Here is a 15,289-nt window from a genome sequence, read left to right as displayed (position 1 = left end):
AGATAGGCCGAATGGTTCCTATCTGCCGACATATTCTATGTTTCTTTAAGTCGGGAGAGCAACACTTTGCTGTCAAATGGACTGCACGCTGGACGCCCTTGGCCTAGTTCCACAACTACAAATTAGTCATCTAATCAAACAAGTTTAAAATAACATTTATATATATACTGCTTGTGATATTACCTTTTTTTTTTGGTTATATTGAGAGTCTGCAACTCCTGACCAAACCCACCCACCTTGATGTTAATTGCATGATCATCATGGTTGGTTACTTACTTGGTTACGTAAGGTTTGTCAGAGTAGGCAGCAGTCTTCTACACACAGACACCAGCACCATGCTGCCGCACAAATCAAGGAATTGGGATGGGTCATGACTCACCGTTAGTTGACTGCAGGCAGCTTGCTTCTTCCCTCACTTTCCCACTACTAAGCGTGGCGCCACTTGGGTCAAGGAGGAGTGAGGACCCGCATTTATCTGTTCTAATCCTCCCTCCCCTCTGCAAAACGGGTGGCAGACACTGCAAGGGCCGTGTACGGACACCTTGCCTATCCCTGGTTTTAGGTTAGGGGCTTAGTAATTAAATTAGTTATTTACATTGTGGGGGGTTGACGGTTTAGGAGTTAATAAGTTAATTAGGTTTATATTTTTTATTTCTTGTGGGCGGTTACGTGTTTTTTCATTATTTTGTGTGGGTGGTTGACTGTTTGTTTTTTTAAGGCTTCAATTGCCTACGCTGCATCCATAAGGATTCTTTTAGCTGTGCGCGTAGCCAACATTCCTTTGAGGATGCTTGCGCAACTGGTGATGGAGACAGACCATTACAAACACAATTATAGTATAGATAATTTATATGAAAAATATAGTTTATGTCCCTTAAAAGGGAAAGGAAAGTCATTGATAATTCATACACAACATGTAATTTCAAGACACTTTCAAACTAAATTATATAATCAAATTCACAGTGTTCTCTTTGTATGCTTGGTTGAAAAATCATATGTGCATATCCTTCTTTACTGGGAGCTAGCTGGTGATTGGTGGCTACGAACATATACCTCTTTTCATTGGTTCACCAGATGTGTTCAGCTAGCTCTGTGGATTGCTTCTCTGGAGCTGATTTTGCAGGAGTTAAAGGGACATTATACACTCATTTTTTCTTTGCATAAATGTTTTGTAGATGATCTATTTATATAGCCCATAAAGTTTTTTTTTTAAAATAAATGTATAGTTTTGCTTATTTTTAAATAACATTGCTCAACAGAGCCAAACTGACAGCTTCTAAGTAAGTTTTTAAACCATTTATACTGGATTTTTATATCAGTATCTGTGCATCTTATTCTTTATAGTAGTGTCTATTACATGCAGTTATATGAAAATGAGTGTACAGGGAGTGCAGAATTATTAGGCAAGTTGTATTTTTGAGGATTAATTTTATTATTGAACAACAACCATGTTCTCAATGAACCCAAAAAACTCATTAATATCAAAGCTGAATATTTTTGGAAGTAGTTTTTAGTTTGTTTTTAGTTATAGCTATTTTAGGGGGATATCTGTGTGTGCAGGTGACTATTACTGTGCATAATTATTAGGCAACTTAACAAAAAACAAATATATACCCATTTAAATTATTTATTTTTACCAGTGAAACCAATATAACATCTCAACATTCAAAAATATACATTTCTGACATTCAAAAACAAAACAAAAACAAATCAGTGACCAATATAGCCACCTTTCTTTGCAAGGACACTCAAAAGCCTGCCATCCATGGATTCTGTCAGTGTTTTGATCTGTTCACCATCAACATTGCGTGCAGCAGCAACCACAGCCTCCCAGACACTGTTCAGAGAGGTGTACTGTTTTCCCTCCCTGTAAATCTCACATTTGATGATGGACCACAGGTTCTCAATGGGGTTCAGATCAGGTGAACAAGGAGGCCATGTCATTAGATTTTCTTCTTGTATACCCTTTCTTGCCAGCCACGCTGTGGAGTACTTGGACGCGTGTGATGGAGCATTGTCCTGCATGAAAATCATGTTTTTCTTGAAGGATGCAGACTTCTTCCTGTACCACTGCTTGAAGAAGGTGTCTTCCAGAAACTGGCAGTAGGACTGGGAGTTGAGCTTGACTCCATCCTCAACCCGAAAAGGCCCCACAAGCTCATCTTTGATGATACCAGCCCAAACCAGTACTCCACCTCCACCTTGCTGGCGTCTGAGTCGGACTGGAGCTCTCTGCCCTTTACCAATCCAGCCACAAGCCCATCCATCTGGCCCATCAAGACTCACTCTCATTTCATCAGTCCATAAAACCTTAGAAAAATCAGTCTTGAGATATTTCTTGGCCCAGTCTTGACGTTTCAGCTTGTGTGTCTTGTTCAGTGGTGGTCGTCTTTCAGCCTTTCTTACCTTGGCCATGTCTCTGAGTATTGCACACCTTGTGCTTTTGGGCACTCCAGTGATGTTGCAGCTCTGAAATATGGCCAAACTGGTGGCAAGTGGCATCTTGGCAGCTGCACGCTTGACTTTTCTCAGTTCATGGGCAGTTATTTTGCGCCTTGGTTTTTCCACACGCTTCTTGCGACCCTGTTGACTATTTTGAATGAAACGCTTGATTGTTCGATGATCACGCTTTAGAAGCTTTGCAATTTTAAGAGTGCTGCATCCCTCTGCAAGATATCTCACTATTTTTGACTTTTCTGAGCCTGTCAAGTCCTTCTTTTGACCCATTTTGCCAAAGGAAAGGAAGTTGCCTAATAATTATGCACACCTGATATAGGGTGTTGATGTCATTAGACCACACCCCTTCTCATTACAGAGATGCACATCACCTAATATGCTTAATTGGTAGTAGGCTTTCGAGCCTATACAGCTTGGAGTAAGACAACATGCATAAAGAGGATGATGTGGTCAAAATACTCATTTGCCTAATAATTCTGCACACAGTGTATACTGTCCCTTTAAAGGGCCACTAAATCCAAAATATTTCTTTCATGATTCAGATAGAACATACAAATTTAAACAACATTACAATTTGCTTCTATTATTTATTTTGCTTCATTTTTTAGATATCCTTATTTGAAGAAAAAGCAATGCACATGGGTGAGCCAATCACATGATGTTTCTATGTGCAGCAACCAATTGGGGCTGTTTCCTAGCAAAACCTGACTTGGCTTCAAACCAGGATACACAAGTGGACACTCAAATTGTCCGGGTCATTAACAGACAGGTGGTAACCCTAGCCGCACTAGAAATAATGGTGTTTTTTTCTTTTCTTTTAGTGCCACTATCACCTCCATAATCCACACAGCATTGCACAAGAGCCCATTTTGAGGAGAAAAAAAAAGCCCTGTTCTTTCCAAGGAGGGGTCTCACATGCCCTGACATTAGTTACTGATTACAGTAAAGAATGGGATAAATATTAAAATACCATATTTTGGATTAAATAAAGAAGCAAAAATACCACATTCATACCCCTTTAAATGTAAATAGTTATTTATAGAAGTGTTTTGTTAGCATATTCCATCTACATTGTTTTGAGTGTTATTCTCTTTTATTTTACATGATGAATAAATTATGACAGAAAAATGTGTTGATTGATTCATCACATGTTGCCATTTTGTGTTTAAATTCACTGACAGTTTTTTTGGCAACACTTTGAGCTGCACATTTTCCTGTATTCCTGATATGTATTAAATAAAACTTTATTGTCAACATACTTTGGACAACTATTTGGGAATGTTTATTAGTCTGTAAGTATCTGACATGACAAAGAAACCATCTGGATTAACAATGAGATAGATATGTTTAACAGTCTAGTAAATGATTACAGTCTGATATAGTCTCTCCAGATTTTACCTTATTTATTATTATTATCATTTATTTGTAGAGCGCCAACAGATTCCGCAGCGCTATTATCTGTACAGTTTATTCACCAAAATGTAGGACTCATTACCTAAAGGTCTCAGGTGAGATTCTGTAGCCCCTGGTGCTGGAATTCTCAAAGGCACCGTTTACCTTGTGTACAATGTGTCTGTCTATCAAAATAGTGTTCCCCACATTTAAAGGGACATTAAATCCCATATTTTTCTTTCATAATAAAAATACAGCATGACATTTTAAACAACTTTTCACTTTACTACTATTAGAAAAGTTGCTTGATTCTCTTGGTATCCTTTGTTGAAGGAGCAACAATGCAACACTGGTAGCTAGATGAAAACATCTGTTAGCCAATGATATTTGTAAAGCCACCAATCAGCAGGTAGCTCCCAGTAGTGCACTGCTGCGTATAAACCTACCTAGGTATGCTTTGCAACAAAATATACCAAGAGAACAAAGCAAATTAGGTAACAGACATATCATGGAAAGTTGTTTAAAACTGTATGGTTTATCTGAATCATAAAAAAAAAAAACATTTTGGGGGTTTAGGTCCCTTTAAGTATGTCAAGGAGATGCAAACATTACAATAGAGCTAAAAAAAAGGAATAAATGAGATACTGAAAAAAAAAACATGCAGTAAAAAAATTATACGGTTATATCACATTTCAAATCATAATGAAAATTTTCTGAAAAAAAAAAAGATATTTTATGGAAATGTATTGAAATTATGCAGGAAAAAATAAATGAATGCACACAGTAGAAATCTTAATAAAACTACACTGCACATGGAAAGCACTGACATTCCGACTTATAATATGAAATGCAGAACGTATTGTTTTCCTTACTGCAAAATGCGTTTCACTGTCTCTGCTAGTCGGCTGAATAGCGACATTTCATGGCTGAAATTTCTCTCTCAGGCCTGGCGTATTATTGTCAAAATATGCAAAACACTTATTAGCTCCTACCTGTAAGAGCATACTAAGATATGCTCAGGGATGTACACATATAGAGCACTAAAGGGACATGAAACACCACATTTTTCTTTGATGATTCAGATAGAGACAACAACTTAAAAAACGTTTCTAATTGACTTCTATTATTGGATTAGCTTCTTTCTCATGTTATTCTTTGTTGAAGAGATATCTAGATAGGTAGCGTGCATGTCTGGAGTATTACATGACAGGAAATAGTGCTGCCCTCTACTGCTCTTGCTAATGTATAAAATAGTGCTGCCCTTATAGTGCTGCAGACACGTACACACTCATGAGCTACCTTCCTGCTTTTCAACAAAGGATCACAAAATAACAACAGAATTTGATAATAGAAGTAAATTGGAAAGTTGTTTAAAATTGTATGCTCTATCTGAATCATGAAAGAACATTTGTGGGATTTATATCCCTTTAAAGGGACAGTCCAAAACAAATTTTCATTATTCAGATAGGGCATGTAATTTTAAACAATTTTCTAATTTACTTCTATCACTAATTTTGCTTTGTTCTCTTGGTATTCTTAGTTGAAAGCTAAATCTAGGGCGTTCATATGCTAATTTAAAAGGCTGCCTCTTCGCTCAGGGCATTTTGACAGTTTTTCACCACTAGAGGGTGTTAATTCATGTGTTTCATATAGATAACACTGTGCCCACACACGTGGAAATCCTAGGAGTCAGCACTGATTGGCTAAAATGAATCTGTAGAAGGGCTTTATCTGCATCAGGCAATGCTGAGTGACAGCAGGGAAAACACACAGCTCTGCCTTTCTACTGACCTACTATTACTACTTACACTGTTTGGGTGCCCTCAAAAAAGTTCCAGGTGGGGGCAAAAAACCCCAAAACAAATATACCCCAACAATAATGTTAATATAAGCCAATGATTTGCAACCAAATTCCTCCTTCTGAAAATTATTTAGTGACTACCGCAGCCCTAACAATAAAGTGATTTATTAAAAAAATATGTTACTTTTTTATAATAATCAGAATAGGTTTATGATTGCTGGATGCACTTTATAAATCCAAATAATTCTTTCAAGAAAGTTTACATTTTTCTGCAGTTTGTAAACATAACAAAACACTTTCCTGCTGTACTGTGTGTGTGTGTGAGAGAGGGGGGCATACATTATTTTTGTCTGTCTGCAACTAAAAAAAAATAGATATACAGTACTACTACCTAATCTACCCTGGCATGTAACAAAGGGGAATGTTAAAAGTTATGACTAGCTTTAGTAAATCTCAAGCCCCCCCTCTTTTCACTTTTCAATATGCCACTGATATGGACAAATGCTAACATATATTTAATTGTATAAAAAGCTAAATTCCAGGGAAGACAAGTGCCCACGCCTCTTTTTTTAAAGCTCAAGGAAGCATATAATCAAAGACAGATCACTTTAATTTCTTGTTCACTATTCTTTATTAAACAGTGCTTCTAACTATACAGCACTAGCTTACTCAATAAAAACTCTTGTACTCTAAAGCTCCTTTAGCAGGTTGTTTTATCAGATTGCTACAAAAACTGCTGCCATATAGTACACAATACCGGTTCTATTATGTATCAATTTACTAAATTTCCAACAACATGAACTATTGAATTTCTGAATAGTATTTGTTAAATCAAATTATTATTATTATTGGTTATTTGTAGAGCGCCAACAGATTCTGCAGTGCTATAAACATAGGTGGAATACAAGGAAACAGTTATAGGGATCAGACTGGTAGAGGGCTCTGTCAAGAGTTGCACTGTTGTAGTCAGCTCTAAAGAAGGTGATCTACAAACAGCATGGCTCTTAGGCTTACATGCTAAGGGGGTTCAAAGGGATAGCAATGGAGGAGAGGAAACGGTATAAAGAAAGGTTAGTGTAGGTTGTATGCATCCCTGAACAGTAGAGTCTTTAGGGAGCGCTTAAGTTTTCAAAACTAGGGGAGAGTCTTGTGGAGCGAGGCAGAGAGTTCCACAAGATGGGAGCCAGCCTGGAGAAGTCCTGTACACAGGAGTGAGAGGAGGTAACAAAAGACGAGGAGAGTAGGAGGTCATGAGCAGAGCAAAGGGGACAGGAGGGAGAGTATCTGGAGACAAGGTCTGAGATATAGGAGCAGTGCAGTTGAGGGCTTTGTATGTCAGAGTGAGAATTTTGTGTTTAATGCTGGAGGCAAGAGGAAGCCAGTGAAGGGATTGGCAGAGAGTTGCAGCAGATGAAGAGCGATGTGTAAGTAGATGAGCCTGGCAGAGGCATTCATTATGGATTGTAAAGAAGCTAGGCAGCAACTGGGGAGACCAGAGAGGACAGAGTTGCAGTAATCAAGGCAGGAAAGAATGAGAGATTAGATTAAAATTTCTTGGGTAAGGAAATGTCCAATTTTAGAGATGTTTTTAAGGTGGGAGCGGCAGGATTTAGCCAAGGACTGAATGTGATGAGTGAGAGAAAGATCTGAGTAAAGTGTGACCCCAAGACATCGGGCATGAGGGGTAGGGGTAATGATGGAGTTGTCGACAGTTATAGAGAGATTGGGGGTGGAGATTTTGGAAGAAGGGGGGAAAATAAGGAGCTCAGTTTTGGAGAGATTTAGCATGAGGTAGGGAGAAGACATCCAGGAAGAGATGTGATAAAGACAGTTAGGGTCATTGGTTAGCTAGGAAGGAGATAGATCTGGTGCAGAGAAGTAGACTTGGGTGTCATTGGCATACAAATGATTTTGGAACCCATGGGACTTTATTAGGGAACCTAATGATGAAGTGTAGATTGAGAAAACAAGGGGACTGAGGACAGAGCCTTGTGGTACCCCAACAGCAAGTGGTGATAGGGCAGAGGAGGCCCCAGAGAAGGCTACTCTAAAGGTACGGTTTGACAGGTAGGAAGAGAACCACGAGAGGGCTGTGTCACAAATGCCAAAGAAAAAGAGGGTGGTCAACAGTATCAAAGGCTGTGGACAGATCAAGGAGGATAAGCAGAGAGAAGTGGCCTTTTGATTTTGCTGTAAGAAGATTGTTGGTTACCTTAACAATTGCTGTCTTTGTGGAGTGATGGGGACAAAATCCAGATTACAGTGGGTCGAGGAGGGAGTTTACTGTAAGGAAATGGGATCAGTCTGCATATACTAGCTTTTCGAGAATCTTTGAGGCAAGAGGGAGTAGGGAAATAGGGCAGTAGTTGGATAGGGAGGTTGGATCAAGATAAGGTTTTTTGAGGATAGGTGTGACCAGTGCATGTTTCAGAGATGAGGGAAATATACCAGTGCTGAGGGAGAGGTTGCAAATGTGTGTGAGTATAGGGGTAAGGGTAGAAGAGAGGGAGGGAGGGGATCAGCTGTGAGGGGATAGAGTCAAGGGGACAGGTAGTGAGGTGAGAGCGCAGCATAAGTGCCAGAACTTCTTCCTCAGTAACAGGGAAGAAAGAGCTACATTTATGGCTATGTGGGTTGTGGTTGATTGCGAGCGTTTGAGGGAGTAAGAGAATGGAAGTATGTTGAGAGCTGATTTAGTTTCTGATGGAGTCAATTTTGTTATTGAAGTGGCTTTCAAAGTCTTGAGCTGACAGAGAAGTTGTATTAGGGGGTGGGGGTGGGCGGAGAAGAGTATTGAAAGTGGAGAATAGATTTTTTGGGTTTGAAGAAAGAGTAGAGATAAGAGTAGAGAAGTAATGTTGCTTATAGAGATTAAGGGCAGAATAGTAAGAGTTCAAAATGAACTTGTAATGAAGGAAAGTCAGGGCAGGAGAAGGAGGAGATGGATGAGAGGAGAGGTTCAAGGGAATTAGCAAGCTGTTGCTGATCTAATGACATAATGCTTCTGTGAAGTTTGGTGTGAGAAGTAGGAGGGAGAGTTGTAGCAAGGGATGAGATGTTGCAAGTGAGGAGATGGTGGTCAGAAAGAGGAAAAGGAGAGTTTGTGAAGTTTGAAATAGTGCATCAATAGCTAAAGATCAGGTCAAAGGAGTGACCATCTTTGTGAGTGGGAGAATCAGTCCATTGTGACAAACCGAAAGAGTAAGTGAGTTGCAGAAGTTGTTTTGCAGAGGAGGCAGCGGGATTGTCAAGAGGGATGTTGAAATCACCAAGAATGAGGGCAGGGGTGTCCATGGAAAGGAAATAAGGTAGCCAGGCAGCCAAGTGATCTAGAAATTGAGTTGAGGAGCCAGGGGGTCGGTATATGACTGCAACACGTATAGAGAGGGGAGAGAATAAGCAAATCATTTGGGTTTCAAATGTTACATTCAATATTTGGAATGTGGACATTCAGTCTACATCTAAAACATTCAAATTCGAAAAGTGACATTTGAAAACTGTAAATAGCATTCGATTATAGAATGTTTAAGAATATTTGTTCTTAATTCGTTCTAACATTCGAATTTGAATATAAACGCATTCGCCCATCCCTACCTCTAACACTAACCCCAAAGCTAAAATTGTAGCATCTCAGTTTATCCTTCCTTTAATTACACTGGGCTTCTTCTGTGTATTTATTGATTTCTTAGAATAGCGAGATCTCATTCATCACTGAGACTTGTTACTTGCTGAGGGACTTGAAACCCAAAATATTTCTTTCACCATTCAGATAAAGTGCACAATTTTAAACAACTGTTGATCAAATTTTCTTTGTATCTTTTGTTGAAAAGCAGGGACGTACGCTCAGGAGGGTGCACATGTCTAGTGCACTATATGACAACAGTTTAGCAAGACTTTTAACCATTTGCAAGAGCACTAGATGGCAGCATTATTTCCTGCCATTTAGTACTCCAGGCGCCTACCTAGGTATCTGTTTAACACAGAATACCATGGGAACAGAGCAAATTTTAGATTGAAGTAAATTTCTAAACTTTTTAAAAAATTGATTTTTCGGAATCCCAAAAGAACATTTTTGGGTTTCATATGCCTTTAAGTGGGGACAATGACACATGATAGCCATCCCCACAATGGGCTAGATTATGAGTGGCTTGCTAACTGTTGCGCACGAGCGACATCGGATTCATCACAACTGTTTGCGCATGTTGGAAGTCGTGAGAGTTTTATTGGTTGAAAGTAAACACGATCGCTTGATCGGAATTGAACTTAACGCGCTGGGATAGCACAACTTCAGAGCTCTGTTTAAGCTCTGACAAAAAAGTGCCACAAAACACATTAAAAATAAATTAAAAAGTACAATTACACTCATAGTAAAACTATCTAATAAATTGCATATAAAAGTTATAAGGGCTCAAAGATATTTAAGTTATAAGGGCTGCAAAGGGCTTTAACATAGAGATACATACATGTCTTAATATGTATGTGTCTTTATATATATATATATATATATATATATATGTATTTATCTGTGTATATATGTATTTATCTGTGTATATATGTATTTATCTGTGTGTATATATATATATATATATATATATATATATATATATATGTGTATATATGTATTTATCTGTGTATATATGTATTTATCTGTGTATATATGTATTTATCTGTGTATATATGTATGAACAGACATACAGTATCTCGCAAAAGTGAGTACACCCCTCACATTTTTGTAAATATTGTATTATATCTTTTCATGTGACAACACTGAAGAAAGTAGTGAGTGTACAGCCTGTATAACTGTAAATTTGCTGTCCCCTCAAAATAAGTCAACACACAGCCATTAATGTCTAAACCGTTGGCAACAAAAGTGAGTACACCCCTAAGTGGAAATGTCCAAATTGGACCAAATTAGCTATTTTCTCTCCCCGGTGTCATGTGACTCGTTAGTGTTACAAGGTCTCAGATGTGAATGGGGAGCAGGTGTGTTAAATTTGATGTTATACATGGCACCTCATGGCAAAGAACTCTCTGAGGATCTGAAAAAAAAGAATTATTGCTCTACACAAAGATGATCTAGGCTATAAGAAGATTGCCAAGACCCTGAAACTGAGCTGCAGCATGGTGGGCAAGACCATACAACGGTTTCACAGGACAGGTTCCACTCAGAACAGGCCTCGCCATGGTCGACCAAAGAAGTTAAGTGAACATGCTCAGCGTCATATCCAGAGGTTGTCTTTGGGAAATAGACGTATGATTGCTGCCAGCATTGCTGCAGAGTTTCAAGGGGTGGGGGGTCAGCCTGTCAGTGCTCAGACCATACGATGCATACTGCATCAAATTGGTCTGCATGGCTGTCGTCCCAGAAGGAAGTCGCTTCTAAAGATGATGCGCAAGAAAGCCTGCAAACAGTTTGCTGAAGACAAGCAGACTAAGGACATGGATTACTGGAACCATGTCCTGTGGTCCAATGAGACCAAGATAAACTTGGTTCAGATGGTGTCAAGCGTGTGTGGAGGCAACCAGGTGAGGAGTACAAAGACAAGTTTGTCTTCCCTACAGTCAAGCATGGTGGTGGGAGTGTCATGGTCTGGGCCTGCATGAGTTCTGCCGGCACTGGGGAGCTGCAGTTTATTGAGGGAACCATGAATGCCAACATGTACTGTGACATACTGAAGCAGAGCATGATCCCCTCACTTCAGAGACTGGGCGGCAGGGCAGTATTCCAACATGATAATGACCCCAAACACACCTACAAGACGACCACTGCCTCGCTAAAAAAGCTGAGGGTAAAGGTGATGGACTGGCCAAGCATGTCTCCAGACCTAAACCGTATTGAGCATATGTGGGGCATCCTCAATAAGGAGGTAGGGGAACATAAGGTCTCTAACATCCACCAGCTCTGTGATGTCATCATGGAGAGTAGAAGAGGATTTCAGTAGTAACCTGTGAAGCTCTGGTGAACTCCATGCCAAAGAGGGTTAAGGCAGTGCTGGAAAATAATGGTGGCCACACAAAATATTGACACTTTGGGCCCAATTTGGACATTTCCACTTAGGGGTTTACTCACTGTTGTTGCCAATGGTTTAGACATTAATAGCTGTGTGTAGAGTTATTTTAAGGGGACAGCAAATTTGCGCGGTTATACAGGCTGTATACTCACTACTTTACATTGTTGCAAAGTGTAATTTCTTCAGTGTTGTCACATGAAAAGATATAATAAAATATTTACAAAAATTTGAGGGGTGTACTCACTTTTGTGAGATACTGTATATACACCTATAAATACATTAATGGGTACTAAACACAGATTTTGTCTTTAATTATTCGAATAGAGCACGCAATTTTAAGCTACTTTCTAATTTACTCCTAGTATCATTTTTTTTCCTTCTTTTTCTCTTGCTATCTTTTTTGAAAAACAGGAATCTAAAGCTTTGGAGCCGGCTCATTTTTGGTTCAGCACCTGGGTAGCGCTTGCTGATTTGTGGCTAAATGTAATCTCCATAGAAAGACCAGTGATGTACAAGTTCTTTAAGGGGTCAAGGCAAGTGGTGGTGGTTGTTCGGCCATTGGAAAACAAATACATTAAATACAGTGTTAATGCATTCAGATCTATTGCAGGAATGCAATTAAAGATAAAATAAAGATACAGCTGGTGAGCCAATCAGAAGCATGGATACATGCAATGCTGCATTCACTGGTCATATCCTCATCTGAAATGGAATGGGGGTGTTGCATCAGTGCAACTTTGATTATGTGTTTAACTCTTTTGAAATATGAATCACATATTTTAAAAGTCAATTTTGTTAAAAGTAAAATACTGTTATGAATATCAATATCCCTTAGAGGAACAAGAATCTGTAGTTTGCCAACATGCCAAGCCTCCCTCCTACACCCCTGCTGCCATATGCAGAGGTGGCCTATTAAAATACTTTCCAATTTACTTTCATTATCAGATTGAGGCACCAACTCCTACAGATTGCTTGCAAGAGTTCACAATGTATAATGAGTCTGTTATTGGCATGATACAGGGGGCCAGTAAATTGAAGTAAATTTTGAAATTTGTCAAAAAACAAATTACTATTCATTTAAATTCCAGAGTAAGTGCAATTGCATAGTCTTTTTATTATGTATGTGATGATTATGCAACTTAACTGAATTTAATAGTCCTTTAAAGATTTGTGTATACAATGTTTAGTTATATGTAAAGAAACAACTTTGAAATATACTTTAATTATTTATGTTCCCCCTTTTCATGTAATGTAGCTCTAACAATTGAGCAATTTCTAATTCGCATAACCAAAACTACACCCTGCTGACTTTGCAAAGGCTAACTCTGCTAGATATCTGCACAGTAAAAAGAATTTTAATGTCTTTTACAAATGGTAAGACTTGGCTGATATGTTATTCTGTAGCAACACAATGTAAATGTCTTGTAATTACAAGGTGTTTACTGTCCCTAAAAAACTCTTGTAGTTACAGTCACTTCAGATCATGTGAAGGTTTCTCTGTTTTCATATGAATGTGAAGGTGATGTTTTATCAAAGGTAAATCTACTGTGTTGAATGGTCCTTTAAGTGCTTATTGTTCTCTGATTCTGTTTTTAAATTCCTTTTCCATCAACAAACAATTTGGGGATGGGCAATAACCAGTACACAGCAAAATAGAAGATAGAAGAGCAGAGGAATACTAGACTTATTTATTCAATTTTAGTATTTAAAGGGACAGTCAAGTCCAAAAAAACCTTTCATTTTTCAAATAGGGCATGCAATTTTAAACAACTTTCCAATTTACTTTTATCAACAATTTTGCTTTGTTGTCTTGGTATTCTAGTTGAAAGCAAACCTAGGGAGGCACATATGATAATTTCTAAAAACTTGAAGGCCGCCTCTATTTTATTTACTTTTCACAGCAGGGGAGAGCAAGCTCATGTAGGCCATATAGATAGCATTGTGAGCACGCCCATGGCTAGTGGCAGACACTGCACTAATTGGCTAAAATGCAAGTCAATAGATAATAACTAAAAGTCATGTGATTAGGGGCGGTCAGAAGATGCTTAGATACAAGTTAGTCACAGAAGTAAAACGTTTATTAATATAACAGTGTTGGTTTTGCAAAACCGGGGAATGGGTAATAAAGGGATTACCTATCTTTTTAAACAACAAAAATTCTGGTATTGACTGTCCTTTTAATAATGTGTTTTATTGTAAATATTTTACATTCTAATGTTCTTCACATAGGGGAAAATGTTCTTTTCATTTTTTTAAATAGATATTCCTATATATAACTGTATGTATTTATGTGTTATATATATATATATATATATATATATATACATTTCTATTTAAGAATAAAAAGAACATTTTCTTCTATGTGAAGAACATTGGAATGTTAAATATTCATAACTCCCGTTCTGTCGAGTTAGTGTGCGAGCAATAAGTGTTAGGTTTCTTTTTTAAATCGTGCTTCGCTGAAGTCTATGGGAGTTAGCGCAGTCGCAATATTGAATGATATACATATATATTTCACTATATATCCTCTTTAAGATATTGGAATATACAGTTAAAGGGACAGTCAAGTCCAAAAAAAACTTTCATGTTTCAAATAGGGCATGTCATTTTAAACAACTTTCCAATTTACTTTTATCAACAATTTTTATTTGTTCTTTTGGTATTCTTATTTGAAAGCTAGACCTAGGAAGGCTCATATGATAATTTCTAAGCCCTTGAAGGCCGCCTCTAATTACATGCTTTTGTATTTGCTTTTCACAGCAGGGGAGAGCTAGTTCAGGTAAACCCTATAGATAACATTGTGAGCATGCCCGTGGATTGTGGCAGACACTGCACTAATTGGCTAAAATGAAAGTCAATAGATAATAAATAAAATGTCATGTGATCAGGGGGCTGTCAGAAGATGTTTAGATACAAGATAATCACAGAGGTAAAACATATATTAATATAACTGTGTTGGTTATGCAAAACTGGGGAATGTGTAATAAAGGGATTATCTATCTTTTAAAACAACAAAAATTCTGGTGTTGACTGTCCCTTTAAAAGTAGCTAAATTTATACTTTCTGGTACATTTGTTTGGTTATCATATGGCCCACACTGAGATAGACCTCGGGAGTTGATTTAATATATTTAATACGCTATATTTTATTTTATTACTGCAGTTAGAAGTAAGACAATTGAAACTTTCTGGTACATCAGTTTAGTCATCATATACCCACGCTCCAGTTCTGAGATAAACTTTTAGAGGTTCTCAGGACTCCTGCTAATCCCAGTAGGTGCTCCTAGTGACCCACTGCCCACATCTTCCATCAGCAGCTTTTCAGCGTGCGAAAGGATGTGCTCTGTGCGTATGGTTTCCAGAGTGAGAACACGCAAATCATGCTCAAGGTTTGGGAAGTGTTGTGGGAATGTTGGAGGAGGTTGCAGAGGAAATAGGGAATCCTTCTCCCAGCTGGCTGAATTCCCAGAGCAGGGGGATTGTGTAAGAAGCAGGAGGTCAGTTTTTGATTGAAAGCAGATATGTCATGTCTTTCTGTTCCTGTATTTCTTCCTACAAGTGCTGTCAATTAAAAAAACCACACAATTCCTATGAAATGTTCTAATGGACTATTAAATACAGTAAAATTG

At 38.1% G+C, this 15,289-nt stretch overlaps 1 protein-coding gene across 1 annotated transcript in view; it reads right to left on the bottom strand.

Moving 5' to 3' along the window:
* LOC128642126 (somatostatin receptor type 5-like) overlaps positions 1-14,995 on the bottom strand; it is a 62,248-nt gene extending 47,253 nt beyond the window's left edge. Inside the window, exon 1 of the mRNA XM_053694803.1 lies at positions 14,877-14,995. The gene's annotated coding sequence lies outside the window, so the exon portion shown is untranslated. The remainder of the gene's footprint in view (positions 1-14,876) is intronic.
* Positions 14,996-15,289: the final 294 nt, after the last annotated feature.

This window comes from Bombina bombina, chromosome 11 (genome assembly GCF_027579735.1).
Source record: "Bombina bombina isolate aBomBom1 chromosome 11, aBomBom1.pri, whole genome shotgun sequence".
NCBI lineage: Eukaryota > Metazoa > Chordata > Amphibia > Anura > Bombinatoridae > Bombina > Bombina bombina.
Note: the sequence above shows the minus strand (reverse complement) of the source record. Positions and strands in the feature narration are given on the sequence as shown.